The sequence below is a fragment of the Marmota marmota genome, unplaced genomic scaffold (assembly GCF_001458135.2).
Source record: "Marmota marmota marmota unplaced genomic scaffold, marMar, whole genome shotgun sequence".
NCBI lineage: Eukaryota > Metazoa > Chordata > Mammalia > Rodentia > Sciuridae > Marmota > Marmota marmota.
This window is the reverse complement of record NW_026000016.1, coordinates 9,511,150-9,521,427: the sequence shown is the minus strand read 5'-3', so window position 1 is coordinate 9,521,427 and position 10,278 is coordinate 9,511,150. Positions and strand designations below refer to the sequence as shown.

The 10,278-nt window shown below is 43.0% G+C and overlaps 1 long non-coding RNA gene across 1 annotated transcript in view; it reads left to right on the top strand.

The window, feature by feature from the left end:
• The first annotated feature begins 929 nt into the window (after positions 1–929).
• LOC125618444 overlaps positions 930–10,278 on the top strand; it is a 65,736-nt gene continuing 56,387 nt past the window's right edge. Inside the window, exons 1-2 of the long non-coding RNA XR_007349708.1 lie at positions 930–1,260; positions 9,047–9,141. This is a non-coding gene — a long non-coding RNA (uncharacterized LOC125618444). The remainder of the gene's footprint in view (positions 1,261–9,046; positions 9,142–10,278) is intronic.

Sequence of the window (10,278 nt, the reverse complement as noted above, 5' to 3'; positions counted from 1 at the left end):
CTCTTAGCTTCCACCCAATTCCTTCCTCCTAGCAGTTAGGTTTAAGATCCTCCTATTGTTTTCAATAGCACTTACTGATCCTCAGGGTCCTGATGGGCTATTGACTTGTACACTGCACCCACCACAAAGTGAAGAGTAAAGGCTGGAAGGCTCCTTTCCACGTATTCCTAGTCCAGTGCCTGATATCTGGCATGTAGGGGCTCTCAATAAAACATGAAAGGAAGAAAGGGAGGAAGGGAATGAGGAAGAAAGAACAAAGTAATTAATACTTGCTGTAGGCACAGTTTCTTTATCCCCAATTGTCTTGTTTTCCCTCACACAGAAAAAGAGAACAGTTGCACTCAGTGCTCACAAGGACTACTCCTCCCCCTTCGCACATTAATTTAGTCTCCAAACATTTGTGTTAGGTGCGGGAGACAGAAGGGTGACTAACAGGCGCTGTCTGTTTTCAAGGAGCTTATGACCCAGGGGTAGAAACTCCACAGAAGCATTATTCTTTCATCCTTTTGCCCAAATATGAAAAGGATGGATTCTGATGTCAACTGTCCAGGCAGGATTTAGTCTTTGGCCACAGAGGGCTATCTTTAAACTCCTGGCCCAGGGACAAGGTAGGAGGAAGGGCAGAGCTGGGTCTCTTGGTCTTTTTTTTTTTTTTTTCTGGTTCACTTGTACTTTCGGCAAGAAACAGCAAAGGAGCCTCTGACCCTACTCGCCCAGTCTGGCCTCCCAGGGCCAGCACAGCCTGCCCGTGTAAGATACAGATGCATGAATGCATGCGTCTGCACCATGCATCCCAGGCGCGCTCCAGGACTGTTGTGCCCACTCTGCGCCCCTCCCGCCTCCTCCTCTCTCCAACACGACGTCACCCTGGTCACGTGAGTGACCAGACTCCACACCCCAACGCCCCCACCCCCAACCCCCTTCATCTCAGCAGCTTTCCCTGGGAACTAGGGAGCCCGGGACGGGTGGCCGTCTGTTTGTCCCCCTCCCCGCCCCGTTGTCTCCTCCCCTGGAGCCCTAGGAGAGCTTCAAGCAAGGGGCTCTGGTGAAATTAGAACCAGTGTTCTAAATTAAGGGGAGCAGATGTCCCTGTTTTGCTCGGGAGGCCTGGGTGGCCTGCTGTTCAGACTGAAATCGTTGAGGCGCTGACCTTCCGGGGCTGCTGTCAATCTCCGCGTGCAGATGGCCAGCCCGAAGCCCTGTCTGCTCCTCTGCATTGGAAATGCGGCAGCCAGGAGATCCGGGCAGCTTGAGAGAAAGGTCTGCGTGCGGGGGTGGAGCAGGAGGCCGGGGGAGACAGAGGGCAAGAGAAAAAGGACTGCTCCGTGCACAATGGAGCCCCCGTGGCGGCCCCTCGGAGGACAATGCAGTCCTCGGGGACTCTCAGTGGGCTGCGCCAGGCCTGCCGGCCCGCGCTCCAGCTGCCTCTTCAGAACAAGGCAGTGCAAATGTGCCCACTTGATTCTAAATCCTCTTAGGCGCTATCCGTGTGAACAAGGAGAGGGGTGGCCTTACAATCCTTAACAATCAGAGGCCTGGAGAGGCCTGGGAACCCCGATGCTAGGAAAATGCACCACGCATGCAAATACAGTCAGTCATTTGGAGACTTCGTGTGGCCAAATTGCCCAAACTCCTTTTTGCCCGGTAGCCAGTGGATGAAGGAAACCAACCAACTCTGCAGTAAACACCCCTATTTGGCCCTTGCATGCCACATGGTGTCCGCAACATCTTAAGGGTGTTTCCCCTGCAAGAGACTTCCCATTAAATGTTCAGAACAGCCAGCTGAGCTGCACAGAGTCATTAGTCACCCAGGTATTTACACTGTTTTTCCTATTTCCTTTCTCTCTTGGCCTCTGTGGTCAGTGGTATAAAATTCCTGGGAACTCCCACCTAAATACCAGTTTCCTGTTTATGCTCTCTGTGGCTCTAATGTTTAGCTGTTAAAAGCAGTTGACCAAGGATATGAAACAATCAGCAGAGGTTCGCAGGTGAGCAGGAAAAAAGAAAATACAAAAAACTCCAAAATCAAATGGACAGGTCAAAGGTCCAAGTTCATTTTGAATCACTTATGTCAAAATCACAGGGGAGGGAGAAGGTAAAATTAAAATGTAACCTAATGCTTAAGATCTTGGTTCAGTTTCATTTGGCCCTGATGTCTACATGAGCCTATAAAATACGATAGGGTAAAGTATGACTGTTTTCATTTCTAGCAGTTAAACATCCCCCACCATGTGGCACAACATTCTTTTGTTATACAAGGTTGAAGTTCATACATTAATACAACCTGCATACGCCTGTGTGTGCCTTACACTGCTTCATGGCTATTCTTCCTTAAGTTCCTGCTATAAAACATTACATTTATATAGATATCTGAATTGTTGCCTTCCTGACCTGGAACAAATCCCTAAATGTCATTGCTCCCAGCACTTCTCTGGTACAGAATTTCCTGTGCAGCTCTCCAGGAGTAGAAAGCTGTTCTCTGATAGAATCCCTCTAGAGATGGGACCCTCCCTACCTTAGAAGATAGCATCATTCCTTGACCGTTTTATTTTTTAATTAAGGTTTTCTATATATAAAACAGGAATCTGTCTCAACTTATGGAGTCATGAAAAATAACTCTAATTTCTCTTCCACATGACATTACTCTTCAAATATTTGGAAACAGCTCCCATATCCCCACAGTGTCATCACCCATCTAACATCTGCAGATCCTTCAGCAATTTCTCTCATGGGTCTGATTCTCCTACACCACCCCTGAGTTATCTAGAGATGCCCCAGTTAGCTCAAGTCCCTTTGAAACTGAAGACAGTAATTCAGTTCATGCTACAACTCAGCTTTTTGGGTTGCAAAGGAGGAGCATGGCTTAAAATCAAAGGGGGGATTAGTTGGATTATGTTCAAGTTATTCAAACAGAGCCAAATTTTGATTTTTCATATTAGCCCTTTTCTACTCTGAGTCAGGAATGGCTGATCCAGTTTTGAAGTCTAGGGAAAAAACAAACAGGAAAGCCCTACTGTGTGCTAGCCTTTCATGTTCTTGAATTTTATTGTCACAAAACTCCACTGAGTAGGTACTATTGTTATTCCCCTTTTGAAAGCTCAGATGTCAAATAATCCATCGAGGAAGATCACACAGCTGACAGGTAATAGAGTGAGGTCTCTGACCTGTTTTGTGCACTTTGTGTCATATATACAAAACCTCTGTCTTAAAGTCCCATGGCTAAAACTGAGGTCCTGAATTTGCTTTTCAGCATATTCTACAGCATACAACTTTTATTCAAGGCCAGTTTGCATATATCATATTTATGTAGCTACATGGACTTTTAAAATAAAAGTTAAGAACTTAAGAGAGGGGGAAAAAAGTTCTTTTTGGAAGCAAATAAAACAGAAATTCCCTGTTAAAGCCAAAAGTCATCCCAAACATGCTGTTATTCCAATGGCATTACTTACCAGCAAAGTGTTATATTACTCTTGAATTTCCTGCCTCGGCTAAGGGTAGGCCAGGCCCATGATGCTACTTAAAATTTTCCATGTATTCCAGCTATATCACAAGCAATGCCACTGCCCCTTATTTGTGCCTCCTCTCCAGTTTGTCAGTTAGTCAAGGAGGGAAGAATATGTTTCACATGCACACACTGTCATTCTTTCCCAGTGTTGTTCAGCCTGCCAGAACAAAAGTAAAACCACAAAAAGAAGATTTAGATCATTCTCTTGATCACTCTGCTGCTATTTTACAGTTTTAGGAGGTTGGACATCAAACACTTGCAACTGTCATCTATACATTCCTTTTTAGAATAAAGAAGCATTGGCATGTTTCTCTTCTAAATTATTTTCTACCCCAAAATGTTGGAAACACTTTCTCTCCAGGAAAATATTCCACAAAAGGCATGTTGAAGTAGTGCAATTTGTTCTGAGAAAGGCTCTTACTCTCTATGATGAACTGTCATGCTCTGACATCCGGCCAGGTGAACTCTAGCCTAGCAAGGATGTTGCTTACACATTTAGTTATTTTCTAATTTTTTTGTTATGGTAAACAGTTCCAGAGAAACCTTCTCACTACCCAATCTAACGTACCCCCTAAAATCACTATCACATTGATCTATTTATTTTTCTACATGAGACTTATCCTAACCTAATGCTCCATTGCTCACACGTTTGTTTATGGTCTACCCTCCTTCTCTAGGTCATTACTAGTATATGAGATAAATAACTTCATCTTCTCTTGTTTACTATCTCGCATGCAGTATATCCTCAGGAAAGCTTTTTGAATTAACTAATGCATATTTTTGTGTGTGTGTGTGTGTGGATGTAAGCATGTGTATGTATGTGTACATACACATACGTGTATGTATGTGTAGTGTACACACACACACACTGTTCTTGTACTCTTATGGCCTTAAAATAAATCTTTGAAATAGTCAAATTCATAGAGACATAAAGTAGAGTGGTGGTTACCAGGGGTAAAGAACAGAGAGAAGTGGCAAGTTAGTGTTTAATGAGGACAGATTCAGTTGGCGAAGAGTAAAAAAGCTCTGGAGAAGGATGGATCATAATGATGGTTGTATAGTAATGTGATTCTATCTGGTGCCACGGAACCATACACTTAAAAATGTTAATTGTCTCTTAACGTGTTAATTGTCTCATGTCTTGAACATATACAACTGAAGCTGTGTTAATTTTTAAAAAAACGTGTTTGAGATAGAATTATGTAGGTACATATGTCAAAGTACTTTTAAATATGTCAAAGTACTTTTAAAGAAATAAAAAAGTAGAATAAAAACTATTTTACATATGCCTGTAAAATGATTACAATGGTCAATTTTATTGTAAAATTTAAAAATTTACCACAAGAACTATCAACAAGTTCTTCTTTCTTGGACTAAAGGTAAGCATGCACTTTAAATTTTGGCATGTATTCTGAAATGTCTCTGCAGAAGAGTTTTGACAATTTTGCATTCCCAGTATCAGTGCATGACAATTCCTACTTTCCAACACTGTCAACACTAGATTTTCTCCTTCTCTTTATTCTTTATATTTGATAGGCACGCGCACACACACACACACACACACACATACTTTATGTTTTATTTGGATTACTATATTGTTGAAGTGGAATGTCATTTTCTGTGTTTGGTATGTCTTCTTTTATAAACAACCTATACTTGATATTTCCCATTTTTATTGGTTTGTTTGTTTCTTTTTATTGACTTGTAGGAGCTCGGTATATGGTAAAGACATTAACTCTTGGTCCATCGTATCACTTTCAAATTTTTTTTTAGAGAACTGTGTAAGAGGAGTGGGGGCCAGAGCTGTAGGGCCAGCAGGGAGCTCTGTGGAGGACAGGACCACTGTGAACTGGAGGCTGAGAACCACAGACAACCCTGTGGTCTGCTTTTATTACTTTTAGATCATTATGCAGTGTCTACCCATTCACTAAATGAGTATTTATTGACTGTGTCTGCCACATGTTAGGAATCAGAGGTAGGACACACACACATAATTTTTAGGTTTGAGGAACTTACACTCGGATAGGTGAGACGGACAAACATCATAAAACAGATGCATAATGTGACTAGGCACAAGAAGGTGCTGAGCTGGAGACGAAGGAGCCGGTGAAGGGACCCACTTCAGACTCCATGTCAAGGACAGCCTTTTTGAATCCCTTATTTCAACTTCCAACATGAACTTTTTCTTTTCATAAAGATTTCCACCAGCTTTTCCTACATTTTCAAGTTTACTTGTGACAAAAAGAAAAAAAAAAACGCACTGTGGTAAGTTAGAGAAACTTGAAAAATAGAGCATCACTGCTCCCAGCCATATTTTTCTCTTCTTTTGCCCTTTGACACTTTTTACTTGATTGCTTTTAGGGCTGGATTAATTTTGTCTGGCCCGAGGCCCATGCTAATTTGCATGGCTATTCTATATACAGGTCAGAGCCACATAGACAGCAGGCCAGCCTGAATTCACAAGCCGATTCACATCCATCAAGTGGCTCAGAGCTCAATATACTCACTGCGGAAGAATGGAGGATAATGAAAAATCCTACCACGACCTGAACTCATGACTCACCAGGGTTGCCCTGTGGTCAAATTTATGGGTAAACCACTCCATCATCCTTATGTTCTACTTGTCAAACACTTGCGGGATTCCATTTTGGGCTTTGGACATGTAATTATGGTTCCCATTGTTTCCAAAGCTAGAATTAAGCTTCAGATTATATAATTAATTGTGAGTTAGGTGGAGTACCTTCTTTTATTTTACACTCCCTGTGATGTTAATACAAATCCCGTTCCCTTCAGTCTTACCAAGTATTGCCGAGCCACACTCGTTGATAACGTGCACATCAGTGTTGTCATATTTAGCTCTTGTTCTGAATGAGTCAACCAAAGACTAGCTTGCACCTATAGTGAGAATCACTTATGAGAAAGTCTGTTCCTTCCTTGTATTTATTGACATAGTGCACAATTCTTTCAGTCGTACACATTCATTTTGCATGTTTATTAATAATTAATGCAATCAATACATAGACAGGAAGTGTTCATTAATTCATTTCATTCAATCCATCAATAGACAAATATTGACTTTAGGCCTATTATGTATTAAGACTGTATTGTGTATGAGGTAAAAGACATGCTCTCTGGCATTGAAAAATTACAGGACCTCAATGGTGACCATGTTGGGGCAGGGTGTGGCAGGTATTGATACCAGAATACTTGGGCAGCTTTCTAAAGTCACTGTTCCTGCCTACCCTACCCCAAACTGGTTTGAGGATCTGAATCCTCAGGTTCAAAATAAGGTTTGGGGTTATAGATCTTGAAAAACTTTCTGAGGAAATTCTGATTATGTCCTTGGGGTTTGAACCACTGGTCTGGGATCTTTTCAGAACTCTGTGGAATTCAGCTCCTTTCTGTTGGTTATCATGGGTGTCAGCCCCTTTTCAACCAAACCTGGCCAAGATAATCTGCTCATTTCTGAGGGGCTGTTGAGTCCTAAGGTCAGCCCTGTTCTGGCACCTATTCCCAAGTCAACTCTGGACAGTTGCAAGTCTGTGTAGCCCAGGAGCCCCTTGAGCCCCTGCATCAATGCTGAACTTACCTTGTTTCTTCCTTCAAAGTTGGTTCATGTCTTGAGATTGGCCTGCTTTCTGGTGTTGGTTCTGTAGCTCAACCTCATGCCCGTCTGATATCCTTTCCTTTTTTTTTTTTTAATACTTATTTTTTTTTTTTAGGTGTAGATGGACACAACACAATGCCTTTATTTTTATGTGGTGCAACCTGGGTCACGCCCATGCTAGGCGAGCGCTCTACTGCTGAGCCACAATCCCAGCCCCTGTTATCCCTTCTTAATCAAGTGGCGATCAGGTCATAGATGGCAGACCTTAGGCACCTGGGCCAAGTTCACTACTTTCCTATGTGCTGAGGCATTAGGAGTTGACTAAGAAACCAAAAGTAGCCCTTAGGGAAGTGTCAAATATAAAAGGAGGAGATAGGCAGAGGGCTTAGCTACCCACAGAAGATAAACAGAAGGGAGAACTCAGCACAGTGCCCCAGAGAAAGAGAATGAACTTTCTCTGTTGTCAGAGAGTGTTTCCATTGGAGAGTGGCAGGTGGGACAAGTTCTTGTTATCAAGTGCCCACAGGTGTGGTGGGGTGCAGGAAACAGTTAAAGGTATGACCATAAAGCCAGCCTCAGAAAAGGCAGGGCTCAGCCAGGTGCAATGGCATATACCTGTAATCCCAGCAACTCCGGAGGCTGTCAGCAACTTAGTGAGGCCCTAAATAACTTTGGGAGACCCTGTCTCAAAATAAAAAATAGAAAAGGGCTGGAGATGTACCTCAGTGGTTGAGCACCACTGGGTTCAATCCCTGGTACTAAAACCAAAAGAAAGGACAGGGCTCTTCCTACCACTGCCTCTCCAGCTTAGTCTCCAGTCAAGCTGCTTCCTTCCTCCTCCATTTTCTAATCCAGATCAATCCTGTCCAGGACGAAATGTGATTAAACTCTGGTGAGCTCTGCAGACACCCACAGGAACATCACCAAATACCATTTTTGAGCTACTGACAATAGTTTTGCCTCATGCAGAGAGCCCTTTGCCAGCTTGCGAATTCTGGTTCTTCTTCTAAATTTCCAATGTCAAATCAAATTATTTCAGGTGTGATATTCTGGTGAATATGACTGATATTGGTGACAAGTCAGAGAAGATATTTTCAGTATTTTACAATCATGTTTTAATTTTATATGGATAACATTTGGCCCACACAGCTCAGGCTTAGGTACTATAAGTCTCCTGAATTGAAAAATAGAGTCAATTCATAAAGTCCTACTGAAAGTAAATACAAATAAAACCAGGAATAAGAATTAGCTAGTTTTATGTTTTGTTTTGTTTTGTTTTGTTTTCGGGCTATTTGCTTCTTCTTGACTTTGAATTGTAAACATCTTTTTGTTCCATTTTATTTGTTCATGCATGCATTTCAGTTTTACCAAGTACTTATTATGTGATATTACTTGCAATACTTCACGAGCTGGCCCCAAATCAGGGCTTGAGCCTCATCCCCGTATATATCCACCTCATATCCACCTCACATGCCTACTTTCTGGCATATCTTCAAAAGAGAGATGACTAAGTTAAGGTCCCTGGCTCTCAACTTTTGGGGAGGTAAAGGCTATGGGGTAACCTGACACAGATTATGAAGAACAAAGAGCAGGTAAGTGAAAAGATTCTTGTGAAAGCAACAGGTACAAAACCCTGGAGTCAAGTGAGTGGGGTGCTTTGGAGAGGGTGTGATGGGAGAGCAGACTGAAGAGGCAGCTTTCTGCTCAGGCCTGGCCGGAGTGCTCTGTGATTGGCTGGTAGAGGTTGGGGTTACTGAATGTGACATTCCTGCTCTGCTACCTCTTTGGTGTGTCTGGATCCCCAGGTCACGTGCTCAGCCACCTTCCTTGGCTTGCTGCTAAGGTGGAAAGGAGATCACAGACCTTCTTGTGGGGGGTGAAAAAGGAGTTGTCAAAGGCTGCTGATTTCTCCTCTTTTGACTTCTGTGCAACAGACTTAGCACCGGTGTCGTCCCTGGCTTGGACCAGACTCACTGGAAACTTCTATCTGAGCCCTCAGGAGAGGTCTGCAGCACCAGTCTAAAAATAGGTAAGCAAAGAAGCACAGACTCAAGGATAAATGGTCTTACCAGGCCCCAGGAAAGCCAGCTGTATCAAGTTCAGGCTTCCTCCTGGCCAAGCCACAGGGTCGTGAGAGACTTCCCATCTTGGCTTCTTGAGCTGGGAAAGAAGAGGAGGAAGTGGAGAGGCAGGATGTGGTGGAGGGGCTGTGTGCTTCAGGGCCGAGAGGCTCAGAGCAAAAATCCTCCTAAGTATTTTGTGAACCGTGCTAACCAGTTAAACACACACACACACACACACACACACACACACACACAGAGCCCCAAACAACCCTTTGCTTTAGTTTCCTTCAGTGGCACCTGGGATTTGGGATAGTTCTCATAGTGGGTGGCCAGCCACTTTGGACTCAGGATTTCCAAGCATGGACAGTCATCCACAAGACCCTGAAACACACACATACATACACTATATATATGTATATACTCTGTTAAAGCTACATGAGCTCCAGGTTTATGTTCATGAATCATCAGACAACACCCAGAACCACAACTTTTCATCATGATTTGCAAGCATCCTGGTCAAGCTGGGGTGCATGATTATCATGAGTCCTCTATCTTTCTTTCTTTCTTTTTCTTTTTTTTTTAATACCAGGGATTGAACCCAGGGGCACTTAACCACTGAACCACATTCCCAGCCCTTTTTGTATTATTTTGAGACAGAGTCTTGCCAAGTTGCTTAGGGCCTCACTAAATTGCTGAGACTGACTTTGAATTTGCAATCCTCCTGCCTCAGCCTCCTGAGAACTGGGATTATAGATGTGTGCCACTGTACCTGGCAATATGAGTCCTTTTACTAACCCTTCTGTGCCAGTATCTCTTCCTTCTGTCCTTCCAACTGTTTGTACAATCCACTGCAAGTTGGGATAGTTTCATTTCAGGGCCAAAGTGGTTGGAATTACAGTAACTTTCAATCCTGATTTGACTGGTTCTAGAAAAGAAAGGGTACTTACTCATCGTTTCATACCTCTTTCCAGAAAAAAAATAAATTAAATTTTAAAAACACCACTCCTAGGAGATGTGACAACACAGTCACATCTAAATCGCCAGGGAACAGCTTGGGGATCTTCCATTAACTGGATGGATGAGCCATTTTCCCAGTGACTTCA